The sequence below is a fragment of the Glycine max genome, chromosome 11 (assembly GCF_000004515.6).
Source record: "Glycine max cultivar Williams 82 chromosome 11, Glycine_max_v4.0, whole genome shotgun sequence".
In the NCBI taxonomy this organism is placed as follows: Eukaryota; Viridiplantae; Streptophyta; class Magnoliopsida; order Fabales; family Fabaceae; genus Glycine; species Glycine max.
The window spans coordinates 29,328,956-29,348,349 of record NC_038247.2 but is presented as its reverse complement, the minus strand read 5'-3'; the positions used below and the strand labels follow the sequence as shown (position 1 = coordinate 29,348,349).

Below are 19,394 nucleotides of genomic sequence, written 5' to 3'. Positions count from 1 at the left end.
GGATCAGAAGAAAACAGAAGAAACATCCAGAAAGGTCTTTGGACCAGACAATATCTGAACAATACAGAATTGTCACCAAGTAAAAAAGAAAAAGGAAACCACGAACTAAAGTGGTCCTCTCCCTTTGATTGCCGACAAAATCCTGTGCGCTAGCGACTTTCTCGCCACGCACTAAACAAAAGCATACTCTCCTTCCCCGATAGACACATCATTTTTCAAAAAGAAAAAAAAAGCATATGTTGCTCTGATCAGTTGGAAGTTTTGTCTCTTTACTAAAGCATGTTCGCATTTTAGTGAAGAAAATACTGAGACTATTTTTAATCTCACAGTTATCAAGAACTACGTAGGTCTGAGTTCCTCATCCCAAATTGAGGATACGTAGGAGCAAAAGCCCTGCTTTTGTCGACCACCCCACTTTTTGTTACCGTGACCCAAGAGTCCAGTGGCATGCGGAGCCACATGACCGTGTGATGTGCCATCATTTTCTTCTATTTTCTAAACCCTTTTTGCACCATTTTAATTATTGATTGGTCTTAATTGTCAATTAATTAGGCAGTTTTATTATTTGGGCTCATTTAGCTAATTTGATGTTTTTAATCTAATTTCAGGAATTAATGAAACATTGGGCTTAATCCGGATTTTGGTTGTGGACTTGAAGAGGGCAAATAAAGCAGCGCTTACCTTAGTTAATTTCTAATTAGGAAATTTCGCAAATTTATTTTATGTTGTTCAGTGTTTATTTCGTTTTGGGCCAGAGTATTGTAATAGGGCCCAGTGACTTTGAGTGACTCTTTTTAAATAGCTGCCTTGGGATTCGTGCAGGGCATTCTATTCTGCTATGCTATTTTCATTATTCAGAGCTTTGGTTTTAGGTTTTCACATTTTTCTGTTCCCTTGTTACAGTTTTCGTTCTTAATGCAAATTTCCGTTTTCTGTTTCTAATTACGAGTTCATTCTTGCTTCTTCTTCTACTTTCATTTACGTTTCTGTTCATTTACGTTCTTGTTCATTTACGTTTTTGCTTCATGTTTCATTTGCGTTTTCTGTTTAAATCCATGGAAGGCTAGATTTTCTGGTGTTGTTTCCTTTTGAGGACGAAGCCCAACTCTCTTTGAGGTTTCGTTTGTAATGTGGTTTCCTGGCAGTTTTCCCTTCACCAGTTATCCCAAATTTCATGAATATTAATCAGTGCACGCTTCGTGTTCGATTAATTGCCTCTGAGCCTAACTTGCGTTCATGCTTAATGGACGAAGGGCTAACTGGTGTATGTGGTGCCTAATCACGTATTGAAAACCCTAAGTTGATTTTCGCTTAGTAAATTGAAATAGGGTTGGATTAAGTGGTTGACTGTTAGGGACGAATTCTCCATAACCCAGGATAAGAGAGTGGCTTCTGAATCAGAGGAAACAACCCGTTTTTAATATTAGTAGTTTTGTATTCCATTTTATTTGTTCTGCTCTTTAATTACCAAACAACCAAACCCCCCCCCCCCATCGTTACTGTTACTGCAAGTATATTATGAACATTTGGCTTGTCACTGCTCGTTGGGAAACGACCTAGGATCACTTCCTTGTTACTGCATTTTCATGTTTATGTGATTCGGGTACGGCCTCGATCAAATTTGGCACCGTTGCCGGGGAGCAGTGTCCAAAGGTTCATAATAGCTAGCTAGTGTTGTGTGTTTAATCCTTTCGTGTTTTATGTTTAATTGTTAGTATTGTGTTAGTATGTGTGTTAGTGTTGTTTAGTGTCCTGGTATTTTGTTTAATGTGTGTTCTGTTTCAGTTTTCCCATTAAGCGTTTCCCCTATTTCAGTCTTGGGTGTTTTGCTGTGAAGATTGTGCTTGAAAATAGAGTAGTAGTAGAAATCAGCTTGCGGAAAAACATAGTAGTAGTAGAAATCAATTAGAGACGGATTTTAGCGACCACCCATGCTGAATTATTTGAGATTTTTTGTTTTAGTAGCTAGGGTTGTTATTTTTGGCTGAATTTTTTTGTGGTAACTTCTTTTAATCCATATTTTGTGGGAAAAATAGCTAGAGCCTTTAGTTTGGTAAGATTTGAAAGTTCCAAAAAACTAGCAAATTTTGTGTTTGTCAAAACTTCAAACGGCCATAACTTTTGCTCCGGTTATCAGAATCGCAATTATTATATATGCATTTGGGGTAGAAAAAAATTTCCTACGCTGTGGAAGCCGGCCTATTTTAGCTACCAATTTTAGCTTTCATAGTTAGACTTTGAATTTTTGTCTGAAATTTTTTGTGCTATCTTCTCATCATTTTATAAGGTTGCTCACAAAATTTCAAGTCATTTGGATATCATTTGAGGGTAGCTGTAGTTCAAACCTACACCTTTATTTACATGACAAGGCAACTAGTTGTGTGCATGCTGAATGTAGTGTATGACTAGAGGCAATCCATCTGACTTACAACCCTTTGATCCTGAGATAGATAGGACATTTCATAGATTAATTAGGCATCATTTTATACCTTTTGATCATTCTGAGCATTCCATAACTGGTGAATCTGTGCATTCTGTTATTGGTGATTTTGAACATCCTGATCTTGAGCATTATAATTTTGAGCATTCTGATTCTGAGCATTCTGATTTTGCACATTCTGAGAACATGGCACAACCTCCACCTCGTGAGAGAACTCTAAGGGAAATGGCTGCACCTGATTTCACCTATGAAAGCTTGTGCATCCAATACCCTGATGAGGATGTCCCATATGTTCTTAAAACTGGACTGATTCATTTGCTTCCAAAGTTTCATGGCCTTGCAGGTGAAGACCCGCACAAACATTTGAAAGAATTTCACATTGTCTGCTCCACCATGAAACCCCCAGATGTCTAAGAGGATCACATATTTCTGAAGGCTTTTCCTCATTCATTAGAGGGAGTGGCAAAGGACTGGCTGTATTACCTTGCTCCAAGGTCCATTACGAGCTAGGATGACCTTAAGAGAGTATTCTTAGAAAAAATTTTCCCTGCTTCCAGGACCACAGCCATCAGGAAGGATATCTCAGGTATTAGACAACTCAGTGGAGAGAGCCTGTATGAGTACTGGGAGAGATTTAAGAAACTATGTGCCAGTTGCCCCCACCATCAGATTTCAGAACATCTTCTTCTCCAATATTTTTATGAAGGACTCAGTAATATGGAGAGAAGTATGATAGATGCTGCCAGTGGTGGAGCCCTTGGAGACATGACTCCTGCTGAAGCCAGAAATTTAATTGAGAAGATGGCCTCCAACTCCCAGCAGTTTAGCGCCAGAAATGATGCCATAGTCATTAGAGGAGTGCATGAGGTAGCTACATACCCATCTGCATCATCTAAAACTAAGAAGCTTGAAGGCAAACTGGATGCGCTGGTCAACTTGGTAACCCAGCTAGCCTTGAATAAGAAATCTGTACCTGTCGCAAGGGTTTGTGGTTTGTGCTCCTCTGCTGACCACCATACAGACCTTTGCCCTTCCATGCAGCAACCTGGAGCAATTGAGCAGCCTGAAGCTTATGCTGCAAATATTTACAATAGACCTCCTCAACCTCAGCAGCAAAATCAACCACAGCAGAGCAATTATGACCTTTCCAGCAACAGATACAACCCTGGATGGAGGAATCACCCTAATCTTAGATGGTCCAACCCTCAGCAACAACAACAACAGCTTGCTCCTTCCTTCCTAAATGCTGCTGGCCCAAGCAGACCATACATTCCTCCACCAATCCAACAACAGCAACAACCCCAGAAACAGCCAACAGTTGAGGCCCCTCCACAACCTTCCCTCGAAGAACTTGTGAGGCAAATGACTATGCAGAACATGCAGTTTCAGCAAGAGACCAGAGCCTCCATTCAGAGCTTAACCAATCAGATGGGACAATTAGCTACCCAATTGAATCAACAACAGTCCCAGAATTCTGACAAGCTGCCTTCTCAAGCTGTCCAAAATCCCAAAAATGTCAGTGCCATTTCATTGAGGTCAGGAAAGCAGTGTCAAGGACCTTAACTCGTAGCACCTTCCTCATCTGCAAATGAACCTGCCAAACTTCACTCCATTCCAAAAAAAGGTGATGACAAAAATCTACCTAACAATTTCTGTGCAGGTGAATCTTCTTCCACAGGTAATTCTGATTTGCAGAAGCAGCACATTCCCCCTCTTCCATTCCCTCCAAGAGCAGTTTCCAACAAAAAAATGGAAGAGGCAGAGAAAGAGATCTTGGAAACGTTTAGAAAAGTAGAGGTAAACATACCTCTGTTGGATGCAATAAAGCAAATTCCAAGATATGCCAAATTCTTGAAGGAGCTATGCACTAATAAGTAGAAGCTTAAAGGAAGTGAACGAATTAGCATGGGCAGAAATGTCTCCGCATTGATTGGTAAATCTGTTCCTCAAATTCCTGAAAAATGCAAAGATCCAGGTACATTCAGCATACCTTGTATTATAGGGAATAGTAAGTTTGACAATGCCATGCTAGATTTAGGAGCCTCTGTTAGTGTTATGCCTCTGTCGATTTTTAATTCTCTATCTCTAGGTCCCTTGCAGTCAACTGATGTGGTAATTCATTTAGCTAATAGAAGTGTTGCCTATCCTGTTGGTTTCATAGAAGATGTCTTAGTTAGAGTTGGTGAACTGATTTTCCCTGTTGATTTTTATATCTTGAATATGGAAGATGGATTTTCTCAAGGATCAGTTCCCATCATTCTAGGCAGACCCTTTATGAAAACAGCTAGAACTAAGATAGATGTTTATGCAGGCACACTGTCCATGGAGTTTGGTGATATAACTGTTCATTTTAATATTCTGGATGCTATGAAATACCCATCTGAAGATCTTTCTGTATTTCGTGCTGAAATAATTGACCATGTTGTTGATGAATACATGACTGATCTTTATTCTAATCTGCATGCCTCTCACTCTTCATGCATTGAGTCTGAAATTGTACTTGATCATATGTCTAAATTTGATGTTGAGAGTGAATCTGAGAGTGATATTGATTGCATGCCTGGTGGTGGTGTTTTACCTCTTGAGATTGATTTTATAGAGTCAGATAGGACTAACCATGTTTCAGGAAGTACACATACCTCTGGCTTTCTTTATGAGGTAAAGGCTGAGAAACCATCTCCTTCTACCACTGTCCAGCCGACCACACCAGAATTGGAGCCTCTGCCATCAAATTTAAAATACGCTTACTTGGATGATAGTAAGAGTTTTCCAGTGATTATATCTGCCTCCCTTGCTGATGAGCAAGAGGAGAAGTTGATGTCAGTTCTCAAGAAGCATAAGAAGGCTATAGGCTGGACCCTGGCGGACATTCCTGGTATTAGCCCATCCACATGTATGCATCGAATAAATTTAGAGGATGGAGCTAAACCAGTAAGACAGCCACAGAGAAGACTCAACCCGGTGATTCTTGATGTAGTGAAGAAGGAGATAACCAAGCTTTTGCAAGCTGGAATCATTTATCCTATCTCCGACAGCCAATGGGTGAGTCTCGTCCAGGTAGTCCCGAAAAAGACTGGCCTCACAGTGATCAGAAATGAGAAGGAGGAGCTGATTCCTACTCGGGTGCAGAACAGTTGGAGAGTCTGCATTGACTATAGGAGGCTGAACCAGGTTACCAAAAAGGACCATTTTCCCCTGCCATTCATTGACCAGATGCTTGAACGCCTGGCAGGTAAATCCCACTACTGTTTCCTTGATGGTTTTTCTGGTTATATGCAAATTACTATTGCTCCTGAGGATCAGGAAAAGACCACATTCACCTGCCCCTTCGGCACTTTTGCTTATAGGAGGATGCCTTTCGGCCTGTGCAATGCCCTTGGTACCTTCCAGCGGTGCATGATTAGTATTTTCAGTGATTTTTTAGAAAATTGCATAGAGGTATTTATGGATGATTTCACTGTATATGGATCCTCTTTTGATGGTTGTTTGAATAGTTTGGAAAAAGTTTTGAATAGATGCATTGAAACTAACCTTGTTCTAAATTTTGAAAAATGTCATTTTATGGTTGAGCAAGGTATAGTTTTAGGCCACATTATTTCCAATAAGGGTATTGAAGTAGATCCTGCAAAAATTTCTGTTATTTCACAATTGCCTTACCCCTCTTGTGTGCGAGAGGTGCGATCTTTTCTTGGTCATGCAGGATTCTACAGGCGCTTTATAAGGGATTTTAGCAAAGTAGCCCTTCCACTGTCCAACTTGTTGCAAAAGGAGGTGGAGTTTGACTTTAATGACAGATGCAAAGAGGCTTTTGATTGCCTCAAAAGAGCGTTGACTACCACCCCCATCATCTAGGCACCCGATTGGACAGCCCCTTTTGAGCTTATGTGTGATGCATCAAATTATGCATTGGGGGCTGTCCTTGCTCAGAAAATTGATAAATTGCCCAGGGTGATATATTATGCTTCTAGGACTTTAGATGCTGCCCAAGCAAATTATACTACTACTGAGAAAGAGCTTCTAGCCATAGTTTTTGCTCTTGAAAAATTTCGATCTTATTTGCTTGGTACTCGCATTATTGTTTATACTGACCATGCAGCTCTAAAGTACTTGTTGAAGAAGGCTGATTCTAAGCCTAGGTTGATCCGATGGATGCTCTGGCTCCAAGAGTTTGACTTGGAGATCCGTGATGGGAGCGGAGCACAAAATCTAGTTGCTGATCATTTGAGTCGGATCGAACGTGTCTCTGATGCAGATTCACCTATTCGGGATGATTTCCCGGATGATCATTTGTATATATTGTATAGTATTTCTGACTCTCTTTCTACTCCCTGGTTTGCTAACATTGTCAATTATTTAGTTGCCTCTGTTTTTCCTCCCTTAGCATCTAAGGTCCAAAAAGATAAGATTAAAAGTGATGCTAAGCATTTTATTTGGGATGACCCCTACTTGTGGAAATTGTGCAGTGATCAGGTCATTAGACGGTGCATTCCAGATCATGAGACTAACTCAGTCCTGCAGTTCTGTCATTCTTCCGCACCGGAAGGTCATCTGGGTGTTCAAAGGACAGCTCACAAAGTGCTTGATTGTGGTTTTAATTGGCCCACCATCTTTAAAGATGCGTGGAAGATCTGCAACACTTGTGAGCACTGTCAGAGAGCAGGAAATACACTTACATGGCGATAACAAATGCCTCAGCAACCTATGCTATTCTATGAGGTGTTTGATGTCTGGGGTATAGATTTCATGGGCCCTTTTCCTGTCTCTTTTGGTTATGTTTACATTCTCCTTGCAGTTGACTATGTTTCAAAATGGGTGGAAGCCAAGCCCACTAGAACTAATGATGCTAAAGTTGTTGCAGATTTTGTCAGGTTTAATCTGTTTTGCAGGTTTGGAGTACCTAAAGCAATTGTTAGTGATCAAGGAACCCATTTTTGCAACAGGACAATGCATGCCCTGCTTAAAAAGTACGGGGTGGTACACAGGGTATCCACACCATACCACCCCTAGACTAATGGACATGCAGAAATTTCTAACAGGGAAATCAAGAGAATTCTAGGAAAAGATTGTGCAGCCAAGCAGGAAAGATTGGAGTACCAGGCTTGATGATGCTCTCTGGGCACATCGGACTGCCTACAAAGCACCCATAGGAATGTCTCCTTATCGGGTTGTCTTTGGAAAGGCATGTCATCTTCCAGTGGAAATTGAGCACAAAGCATACTGGGCAGTGAAGACTTGCAACTTCTCTATGGATCAAGTTGGCGAGGAAAGGAAGTTGCAACTGAGTGAGTTAGATGAAATCCGCCTAGAAGCCTACGAGAATGCCAAGTTCTACAAAGAAAAGACCAAGAAGTTCCATGATAGCATGATAGTTAAAAAAGACTCCGTGGTTGGGCAAAAAGTGTTATTGTATAATTCTAGGCTTGGACTCATGAGTGGTAAGTTGAGGTCTAAGTGGATTGGTCCTTTTGTTGTTACTAATGTTTTTCCTTATGGTACAGTTGAGATCAAAAGCGACTCCACAAACAAGAGCTTCAAGGTCAACGGACATCGACTTAAGCCATTCCTCACGAACCCTTCTTTAGTGGACGTAGTGGTGGAAGTGACTTCCTTACTCCACCCTACTCTTCCTCCACCATGACTTAGGGAGTTTTTCTTTTCCTATCTCCTTCTTTGCTTTTATTACACTTGTCCGATTCTCTTTGATGATTTAATTGTTTTTAATCTGTTAATTGTGCTACATTGAGGACAATGTGTTGTTTAAGTATAGGGGGGAGTGTTCTTTGGTTTTGCTAGTTTTGTTGGTTTTGTTAATTTGTTAGTTGTGTTAATTTGTTAATGTTGTTAGTTTTGTCGGATTTTCAGTTTAATATTTTGGGTCAATTTCGTGTGCACGTACGACTTTGCATGTTTTTCTTTGAATTATAGGATATGTTCAAGAAATGGGTAATTGTTTTGAAAATAAAAGTTCTTGACATTTTGTGACTTGAAATCCTTGATTCTTCTCTACATGTCATGATAGTTTTGAAAGCTCAATTTGAAAGTGATGATTTTACCTTTGTGAGAATTTGAGCCATCCATCATTATAATCATTTGGTGTGTTTTGCCCCATTGATTGCTTGCATAATAGCCTTGGCTTGATTCTTGTTGATGCATCCTAATTCACATGCATATTTGGAAATGATTAAGGCAATTTTGTTCTTATAAGCTTCTAGCCAAATGGACTTACCTTGAATTAATTCCTTTGATAGCCCTTTTGAGCCTTGTTTCCCTTTCCTTGTTTTGAAGCTCACTACAAGCCTTAAGTGAAAAACCATGATATTACCATATCCTTAAGGAATTTTGGAGCTTTGGAATTGTTTTGGGAATAAGTGTGGGGGGTTTTTGTTTCATTGGACAACTTGTTTTGTTGGCTATGCTTCATGATGTATTTTGGGCCATACTTGATGTACATTGTATATTGGTTAAATGTTGGACATGCTGAATGAAATGTTGTTTCTCAAAGGCTAAAGAGTTAAAAAAAAAAAAAAAAATTCGAAAAAAAAAAAATCGAAAAAAGAAAAAGAAAAGCAATAAAGTTGAGTGAATAAGATCTTAAATGGCACAAGAATGATGAAACTCTTGGTTCTACTCTTCATGTTTAATTTTTATCTTTACTTCTTTTTATTTTCTTATTTTTTTCTTAATATGCACTTATTCCCCTTTGCTCCTCTATTCCTTTGGGATTTAGCCACTTATTCCATATTTCTCCATACCTTGTCCTTGGCCCCATTACAACCTTAAAAGACCTTTTGATCCTCATGTGCTTGTGTTTATGGGTTGATTGTCAATTTTAGAATCTTGCCAAGTTTATGTGGTGTTTGCTTTCATGGGTGCTTTGAGGGTAAATAGTAGCCTAGACACTTGAGAGATAGAGTGTATATCTTGTGAGGCTTTATCACTTTTCATTTTTGAGCTGATTAACTATTTTGCCATGATTGGGTTGCTTGGATGATTTTCATGAATGTCTTGACTTTTTGGATCTCCTTATGTTAGATGTTACCTATTGCTTTCATTCCTTGATGTTCATTGAGAAATATGTGAATGTTTTTGTTTGTCTCCCTTTGATATCCTTGGATTTTGTTCTTTGTTTCATTTTGCCCAGGAGTGCAAAAGGCTAAGTATGGGGGGTTTTGATGTGCCATCATTTTCTTCTATTTTCTAAACCCTTTTTGCACCATTTTAATTATTGATTGGTCTTAATTGTCAATTAATTAGGCAGTTTTATTATTTGGGCTCATTTAGCTAATTTGATGTTTTTAATCTAATTTCAGGAATTAATGAAACATTGGGCTTAATCCGGATTTTGGTTGTGGACTTGAAGAGGGCAAATAAAGCAGCGCTTACCTTAGTTAATTTCTAATTAGGAAATTTCGCAATTTTATTTTATGTTGTTCAGTGTTTATTTCGTTTTGGGCCAGAGTATTGTAATAGGGCCCAGTGACTTTGAGTGACTCTTTTTAAATAGCTGCCTTGGGATTCGTGCAGGGCATTCTATTCTGCTATGCTATTTTCATTATTCAGAGCTTTGGTTTTAGGTTTTCACATTTTTCTGTTCCCTTGTTACAGTTTTCGTTCTTAATGCAAATTTCCGTTTTCTGTTTCTAATTACGAGTTCATTCTTGCTTCTTCTTCTACTTTCATTTACGTTTCTGTTCATTTACGTTTCTGTTCATTTACGTTTCTGCTTCATGTTTCATTTGCGTTTTCTGTTTAAATCCATGGAAGGCTAGATTTTCTGGTGTTGTTTCCTTTTGAGGACGAAGCCCAACTCTCTTTGAGGTTTCGTTTGTAATGTGGTTTCCTGGCAGTTTTCCCTTCACCAATTATCCCAAATTTCGTGAATATTAATCAGTGCACGCTTCGTGTTCGATTAATTGCCTCTGAGCCTAACTTGCGTTCATGCTTAATGGACGAAGGGCTAACTGGTGTATGTGGTGCCTAATCACGTATTGAAAACCCTAAGTTGATTTTCGCTTAGTAAATTGAAATAGGGTTGGATTAAGTGGTTGACTGTTAGGGACGAATTCTCCATAACCCAGGATAAGAGAGTGGCTTCTGAATCAGAGGAAACAACCCGTTTTTAATATTAGTAGTTTCGTATTCCATTTTATTTGTTCTGCTCTTTAATTACCAAACAACCAAACCCCCCCCCCCCCCATCGTTACTGTTACTGCAAGTATATTATGAACATTTGGCTTGTCACTGCTCGTTGGGAAACGACCTAGGATCACTTCCTAGTTACTGCATTTTCATGTTTATTTGATTCGGGTACGGCCTCAATCACCGTGGGATCCCCAGATTCATGTTCTTTTTATGTTTCATCCTTTATCATTTACATGTTATTTTATTTCTATGACTTGAGGGACTAACGTTCATTTTTTGTTGTTGCGATTGTCATTTGTTTTGTGCATATATTTTGTTTGGACTATTGCGTTAGTGCTTACTTCGTTATTGTCGATAATGTTTGTTCAAATTCCGGAATCGTGTAGAATTTTCATTTAGGAACGTCGTCCTAAAATGAACAAACATCATGATAACACCAAAAATAGAAAAAGAAAGGGGCGTTGTGAACAAATGTCATATCTGTATATAAAGAAAAGAAAAAAGTTTTTGTATATAAAAAGTGTAAGAAAAGACTTTGTGTGAAAAGAAATTCTTGTGTGTGAACAATTAGTGTATATAAAGAAGGTTTTTGTATAAACAACGAGTGTATGTTGAAAAAGGGAAAAAGAAATCTTTGAAAAGGAATACAGGTTTTATAGACAATGTTGATATAAAGAGAAAGAGTTTTTAATGCGCGTGTGTACAGAAAAAGTTTGTCGTGTATAGGAATGTAGGTGTACAAAGAAAAAGCTTTTCTCATAGATAACGATGGATGTATAGTTTTTGCAAACATAAAAAATGAAACAAAAAGAAAAGAGAAAGAAAGACCTTGAAGGTCGGCATGTTATGATCATAGGAAGCATAAATCATTCATAGAGAGCAAACATATCTTTTGGAAACAAGGGACTGACGCTAAGAGTTTATTTTCCGGAATAACCGAGATAAGAATGGATGGATTCATTGAACTGATGAAATAACATAATTTGGAAATATTGGGTCTACTTGTGTAAATCCCAAGCCTTAGTATCACAATGCCATAAATTGGATGCTTGAGTACCCACCTAGCTGTAGCCATGACTAATTTTGCACGTGGTTCCCAAATCATCAATGTTACGCGTGCCTCGTGGAAATAATATGGAAATTCAACTTGAGACCGACACCTCGACACGCGAATTTGTTTTGCCCCAGATATCAAAATCGGGCTTGCGCAATGAAAAGACCTTGTTGAGACACAACCTTAAGCTACTTTGAACCTTGGTCTGTGAAGTGAATCCTCACCCTTTCCCCCGAAGAGAAGGGCACATAATCTCCTCAAGGGAGAGCGAATAACGAATGTTAAAACCCGAATTCCCAAAAGAAAGAAATGGAAAGGGAGAAATGAAAAGAAAGAAAAGGAAGACATGAAAAGAAAGAAAAGGAAGAAATGAAAAGAAAGGAAAGAAGGATTCCCAATCAAAGATCGGAAGAAAGTAAAAAGGAAAAGATCAGAAGAAAGTGAAAAGGAAAAGGTCGGAGGAAAACAGAATAATTCCCGATCAATCTTCTAACCAGATAAATTTTTCGGCAGGGTAAATGACTGCCGACAAAGGAAAACCCATTTTTAAGTGGTTCTTCCTTTGGGATTGCCATTCAAAGTCATTCTCGATTGACGGTATCCCGCCCCACATAAACAAAGAGGAAAAGACCGAAACACCCAGCTTCCTCTCCAAAAACACTATCCTCGAGAAAATCCTATTGATCCGTGATCGTGCGTGTGATCTTTTGGTTCGATAGGAAATCGTGTGCAAAATAAAGTCATGGTGCAGTTATGGTTTGGGATTAGGGTAAAACACTTGCCTGTGTGAGTTTTTATACACTATGAGTGATTTATTCCCAGTTTCAGTTTGACCCGATGTTTCCCCTGAATGTTCATTTAAAAGCTAAATGTTGACATCCTGCCCTTCATTTTCGGTTACAAGGAAAATTATCTTTGGCATGGGTATATTGTTTCTCTAAGATATGATGCTCTCGCGAATGATTTATTTTTCTTTGCAAAAAGCATGTTTGCTTTTTTAGGTGGAAAAACCCGGTGGATCATTCGGTCTTGCCAACAAATCTTATTTGGAGACCCATGAATTGATTGCCTAGCGCTATTCATGTGTCCTCCACCATCGAGTCTGGAGCCCCGCGAATTGATTGCCTAGCGCTGTTCGCCTATCCTCCACCCTCAAATCTTGTTCGGAGACCCATGAATTGATTGCCTAGCGCTGTTCATGTGTCCTCCACCATCGAGTCCGGAGCCCTGGGAATTGATTGCCTAGCGTTGTTCGCCTATCCTCCACCCTCAAATCTTATTCGGAGACCCATGAATTGATTACCTAGCACTTTTCATGTGTCCTCCACCATCAAGTCTGGAGCCCCGTGAATTGATTGCCTAGCGCTGTTCGCATATCCTCCACTCTCAAATCTTGTTCGGAGACCCATGAATTGATTGCCTAGAGCTGTTCATGTGTCCTCCACCATCGAGTCTGGAGCCCCGCGAATTGATTGCCTAGTGCTGTTCGCCTATCCTCCACCCTCAAATCTTATTCGGAGACCCATGAATTGATTGCCTAGTGCTGTTCATGTGTCCTCCACCATCGAGTCTGGAGCCCCGCGAATTGATTGCCTAGCGTTGTTCGCCTATCCTCCACCCTCAAATCTTATTCGGAGACCCATGAATTGATTGCCTAGCACTGTTCATGTGTCCTCCACCATCGAATCTGGAGCCCCGCGAATTGATTGCCTAGCGCTGTTCGCCTATCCTCCACCCTCAAATCTTATTCGGAGACCCATGAATTGATTGCCTAGCACTGTTCATGTGTCCTCCACCATCAAGTCTGGAGCCCCGCGAATTGATTTCCTAGCGCTGTTCGCCTATCCTCCACCCTTAAATCTTATTCGGAGACCCATGAATTGATTGCCTAGCGCTGTTCATGTGTCCTCCACCATCGAGTCTGGAGCCCCGCGAATTGATTTCCTAGCGCTGTTCGCCTATCCTCAACCCTCAAATCTTATTCGGAGACCCATGAATTGATTGCCTAGCGCTGTTCATGCGTCCTCCACCATTGAGTCTGGAGCCCCACGAATTGATTGCCTAGCGCTGTTCGCCTATCCTCCACCCTTAAATCTTATTCGGAGACCCATGAATTGATTGCCTTGCGCTGTTCATGCATCCTCCACCATCGAGTCTGGAGCCCCACAAATTGATTGCCTAGCGTTGTTCGTCTATCCTCCACCCTCAAATCTTATCCGGAGCCCCATGAATTGATTTTCATTCATGCATCCTCCACCATTGAGTTCGGAGCCCCATGAATTGATTTCCTAGCGCTGTTCATGTGTCTTCCGTTATCAAGCGCGGAGCCTTCGGTGATAGGGAAATATGATGTTTTTTGTTATTTTCCCGATCGGTTCCTTCGCCCAACATGTGTATATTATGTTATTGGTGTTTTTGTTGTTTGTGTTTGTTTTGTGTTGTGCAGAGAAAGAAGAAGGAGAGACGGGAGTCGTCATAGACTAATCACGGAAAGGGCGAAGACGGACGAAATCAGTGTTTTATCTTTGCCTTCCTCTTATCTCCGATAAAAGGTAAGTAAAGAGGGGCAACTGTCATACGCTAATTTCGTCCGGGGACCATTGTTTCATGGCATGTAACGTTTGTTTGACCGCTTCGAGGTACTTAGCATCCTTTGTTGCACAATACGTGAAGTTCCGAGACATGCCGGAAATAAAAAGGAAGCATCGTTACGCGATCCGTGAAATTCCGTAACGCGCCGGAAATCAAAAGAAAGCATTGATGCACAATTCGTGAGGTTCCGTGATGTTCCGAAAGCCAAAAAATGGATGATTACGTAATCCGTGAGGTTCCGTAACATTACAGGAGGAAAACAAGTATCGTTATGGAATTCGTAAAGTTCCATAACGTTACGGAGAAAGAATCACCAAAAAAAAGCAAAGGGGGTGTATTTAGTAAAACGGGGGTGCAAATTGTAATTTTAGAATCTGGGCCCTTCTGGGCAGTTTCTTGCTTAAGGTGGAAGCAACCTAGCTCGCCTGGGCGAGCTGAGCTCACCTGGGCGAGCTAGGTGGCAACCACCTCCCCCGTTTTGTTAAAAAATGGGCTTCCGGGACACCTGTAATGCTTCCGTATAATTCCCATAACCCTAAATAAGCATATTTCTCTTAATATGGGTGAGAAGGAAGAGAAAAAAAAGAAGAAAATCAAGTCCTATAGGCTTCCGTAACTTTTCCGTAGATTACGAAAGAAGGGGGGTGAACTTATAAAAAATAGGAGGGTGCAAATAGCAATTTTAAAATTTTGTAATTGGCCCTTCCAGAGTTTTTTCGAAGCTGGATTGCTTCTCTAGGAAGCAACCCAGCTCGCCTGGGCAAGCTGGGCGACAACCTCCTCCCCCTTTTTCCTATAAATAGGCTGAAGGGGGCTGTTCTAAGGGTCCCGGATCCCCCTGGTGATGTATTTCAACTGTTTTGGGTGAAAAAAATTGTTTCCGTGAAGAGAATCCAAGCCGAGGTGCTTCCGTAACGCTTCCGGGATGATTATGTAAGCAAATTTGTGAAGGTTTTCTTCCGTTATTCACCGTTCTTCATCCGTTCTTCGTTCTTCAACGGGTAAGTTTCCAAATCCGAGACTTTTAATTCATTTCTTGTTTCTTGGCTTTCATTTTTATTTCGTTCAGTTTCGGTTTCTTTTCTTTCTGTACCCCCTTTTGACGTGCTTTAGTCATTTACTTAAGTCATTTTCTCGCCTAATCAAAAAATAAAATAAATTTCCACTGATTATTTGAATTGTAATATTCGTTAATTTCTGTTAAAATGAAATCCGACCGTTTGGTCATGCCGTAACCACGTTGGAAACCAAAAAGAGGTAAAATAATAATATAATTATAAAAAATATGTTTTAGTAAAATAAACCAAAAAAAGCAATCGGACGTTTCTCTTTGAGATTTCTCTTTCTTACTTGAATTGACTAATAACTAAAGTGAAACTAAAGGCTAAAATCAACTCGCAAAGTCAAGCTCGTCCGTGAAAAATCACTGAAAAAGGATTTTAAGATTCAATACCTCAGTTTTTCTTACCAAGTAAAAAGGATCATTTTTAAGGTCCAACGCCTTAAAATGACCACCTTCCAAGTAAAAAGAATCACTTGATTCACCCTTAAGAAAGAACTACGTAGGTCTGATTTCCTCTTCGATGGAGGGTACGTAGGAGCAAGAGCCCCACTTTTGTCGACCTAAAAAAATAAAAAGAAATAAAAGTTTAGATACACAATTTCACACAATTCTAATTTAAGGTTGTTGTCCTTTGGGACAAACGTGAGAGGTGCTAATACCTTCCTCAAACGTAAATACAACTCCTGAATCTGGAATATTCTTTATGACTGGTTTCCTTCGGTTTTTCCGACGTTTTCCACAAATAAACGTTAGTGGCGACTCCGTGCATTTTCCTCCTTTGGAAAACGCACCCGAGAGCCTCGCCTCGCTCGCCCGCAAAAGGGTAGGTTGCGACACCCGAAATCTACCCTAAGGCTCATGAGAACCCTAGGGCCTTGTCTTGCATCTCTAGCCCAATCTTCTTGGAGTCTTCTATCCAATGCCCTTGCGGGGTAGGAATGCATCAAAGTTATTATTCTCACCTCCTCAATTGCTATTTTAAGCCTTACATGTTCCAATTTTTATTCCAAAAGTACCCTTTTGATGGAAATATGATTTTCTTGTTCAAATTGTACAGTGAAGTCATATTTCCATTGCTTTACTTTTTCACCCTCATTAATCATAATGAAAATATGATTTTGCTTAATAATGTACAATGAAATCATATTTTTGTTAAACATTATTAAAAAGGTTAAATATGTTTTTCATGTTTAAAAAATAGGTCATTTTCAGATTACTACCTCAAATTCATTTTTGGACAATTACATACCTAAATTTTTTTATGTTTCTACATATTACTTGTTGTTAGTCTCATTCTGTTAAGTAATGATGTGGTAGACGAAGCGTCACATCATCAAACCTAATCACTAACACGTCATTGCCACGTCATCTCCTTTTCCCCCTTCTCCCTTTCTTCTCCTTCTCCAACGAAAACCGCCACCACCGTTGACCATGCCACGCCACCACCATCGACCGCATCAAAGCGTGCAACTGGAAATGGGTTTTGCTTCGAAGCATGGGTGGCGGTCCTTGAACCTTTACCGGTGGCATGAACAAGTGGAGAAGTAGCTCTACTAAGCTCACATTCGCTCCCACATCCGCTTTGCCCTTCCCTAACCACTGCTTTGCTGTCGTTGCCACCCACCGTCCTTTTTCCCCCAATGACCACGTCAAAGCCCTTGCTAACCACTTCGTCAAAGAAGGCACCGGAGACCTTTGGAACAACCATGACGATCTTCTAACTTAACCCGACAACATCAAAACTTAATTTTTTCCCCAAGCACACCAGGGGTCACCATTCTATTGCCGAGGTTGGGAACAGTCGTGTTGGGACCCACAAGTATAGGTATTGGAGAAAGGGTACTTTTGGTGAGAGCGAGAGTGAAGTGAAATCGAGTGTGAAGAAGAGGGGTAGTAGTGCTTCTTTAGGGGAATATGATTACAAAAGAGAGAGGAGGGTTGTGCCTAAGACTTATCCAAAGGTTGTGCGAGATCGAAATCGTGATGAGGAACTCCATGGAGTTTGCGAGCAACAGTTTGGCCATTGTCATGAAGGGGAAGAAGGAGAAGAGGAAGGCGTTGTTTTCTATTGACGGTGCAGTGGTGGCGGTTGATGGTGGTGGCGCAGGGTTGGACGACAGTGGTGACATGGTGGTGATGGTTTTTGTTGGAGAAAGGGAAGAAGGAGATGACGTGGCAATGATGTGTTAGTGATTAGGCTTGATGGCATGATACTCCATCTGTTACATCATCACTTAACAGAATGAGACTAATGATAAGTAGTATGTTAAAACATAAATTTTTTTCAGGTATGTAATTGACCAAAAATAAATTTGAGGTAGTAATCTGAAAATGACTTATTTTGCAGGTATGAAAAATATATTTAAACCTATTAAAAATAATAAATTTTCCATTCTACATTATAAATAAAATCATATTTCTATTGTGATATTTTCAAAATATTTGATTAAAAAGAGTAATTTTTTTATTTGAATACAACTAATTTGTATCATAGTTACTTAATTTTGTACCTCAATTAATTTGATTATAAATAAAGGGTTACTAGTGTCATTAATAATACAAATTTAAATTAAAAATAATTATACGACAATTTATTCTATTACTATTAAAAAAGTAATGAGTCATTATTAAGATAGTTTGTGTCGTGTATCATAATTAATTCAAGAAGGATTAAAAAGGTAGCTTATATCATCAATTGTAAATAAAGCAACATATTTATGTAATTAATAACAATTTTTTTTTTGTAAAAAATTATAAATCAAAAACATATTTTTGTTGAGCAGGATGTGAGTATTATAAATCCTTTGGCATTGTGTTTAATTCCTATAGATAAAAAACTTATTTATGCAATTAATCGCAATTTTTTTATAAAAAAATTATAAAGCATAAACATATTTTTGTTATGTAAGAGGTGTTAGTCGGTGAATACGACTAACTTTTGTGTATAAAACTTGTGTAAATTGTATCAAACTCTTCCAATTTATGGTTATTTTGTAGTGTTATAAGTATTTTCTATTAAGTATAGGTAATAAATATTTAGTATTTCAATTTTGTGTGTTTAATAATCATTTTCTCTCAATTTCAGGTTAATTAGGCAAGCTTTGAAAAGTGTTGTTTTTCACCTTCTCGCTAAGCCAATTTGCTGGCTTAGTGAGCGTCCGCTAAGCGCAACACTCATGGGCTAAGCACAAGGAAGACTCTAGAAGAAGATGAGTTGTACAGGTTCGCTAAGCGCATCACTTCATCTCACTAAGCGCACCCCTTTAGTTCATCCGCTAAGCGAGAATGGCACGTGCTAAGCCGAAATTCACTAATGTGCGCTAAGCGCACAAGCACGAACAAGGCAACCTATTTAAGCCTGAAATCAGATTTTAGAAGAAGAGTTTGAACTGGGATTCAGAGCTTTGCATGTCTAGGGTTTTTAGAGAGAGAAAGGTCCAAGTTCCAGAGAGTTTTGAGAGATTTTGCTGTGTGAAGATCTGTAGAGACCAGAGCTTGAAGCAGGAACCGGTTTGAGAGCTTGAGATGAGTTTGTGAGTGATTGTGAGATCCTAGAGGTGAAGGAGACATCCTCACCACTTGTATTTTTTCAATCTTTCATCTTGTTCTTCTCTTGGTTGTAAAGAAGGCTTCCTGGTATGGAAAGCTAAATCCTCTGTTGGATCTTCCCTGTAGGTACCTGATGTAAATATATTTCTATCTATTTAATGATGTTTTGTGTGTTCTCTGTACTACCTGCTTTTGATTCCAGTATGTCTTTACCTTGATCACATAGATGCATGCTTTGTTAGGGTCATTCAACAGTGGAAAATGGTCTGACTCTAAAGTCCTTGATAGTGCAGGGCTAAGTTGTCGTACTATCACGAGGAATCAGGGTGCGATAAGTCAGTTGAGTATGTGTCTTAATGCGGTGCTGGTCGAGTTTAGTCTTATAAGAGGAATCTGCGGATGAGGCTTTATCAGGATTAGGCTAAACTATCATGAGGAATTGGGGTTTAGTATCTCAGGAGACACCATAAGAATACATGAGCATTGTTAGATAGAGAATATCTTTTCAGCATCAGGCACCTATTAGGAAGACCAACGTGTTGCTACTTGTTTTT

At 39.5% G+C, this 19,394-nt stretch overlaps 1 non-coding gene across 1 annotated transcript; it reads right to left on the bottom strand.

Moving 5' to 3' along the window:
- Positions 1-3,004: 3,004 nt before the first annotated feature.
- On the bottom strand, positions 3,005-3,111 carry LOC112998447 (small nucleolar RNA R71). The gene has a single exon (XR_003263548.1). It is a non-coding gene; the product is annotated as a small nucleolar RNA R71 (small nucleolar RNA).
- Positions 3,112-19,394: the final 16,283 nt, after the last annotated feature.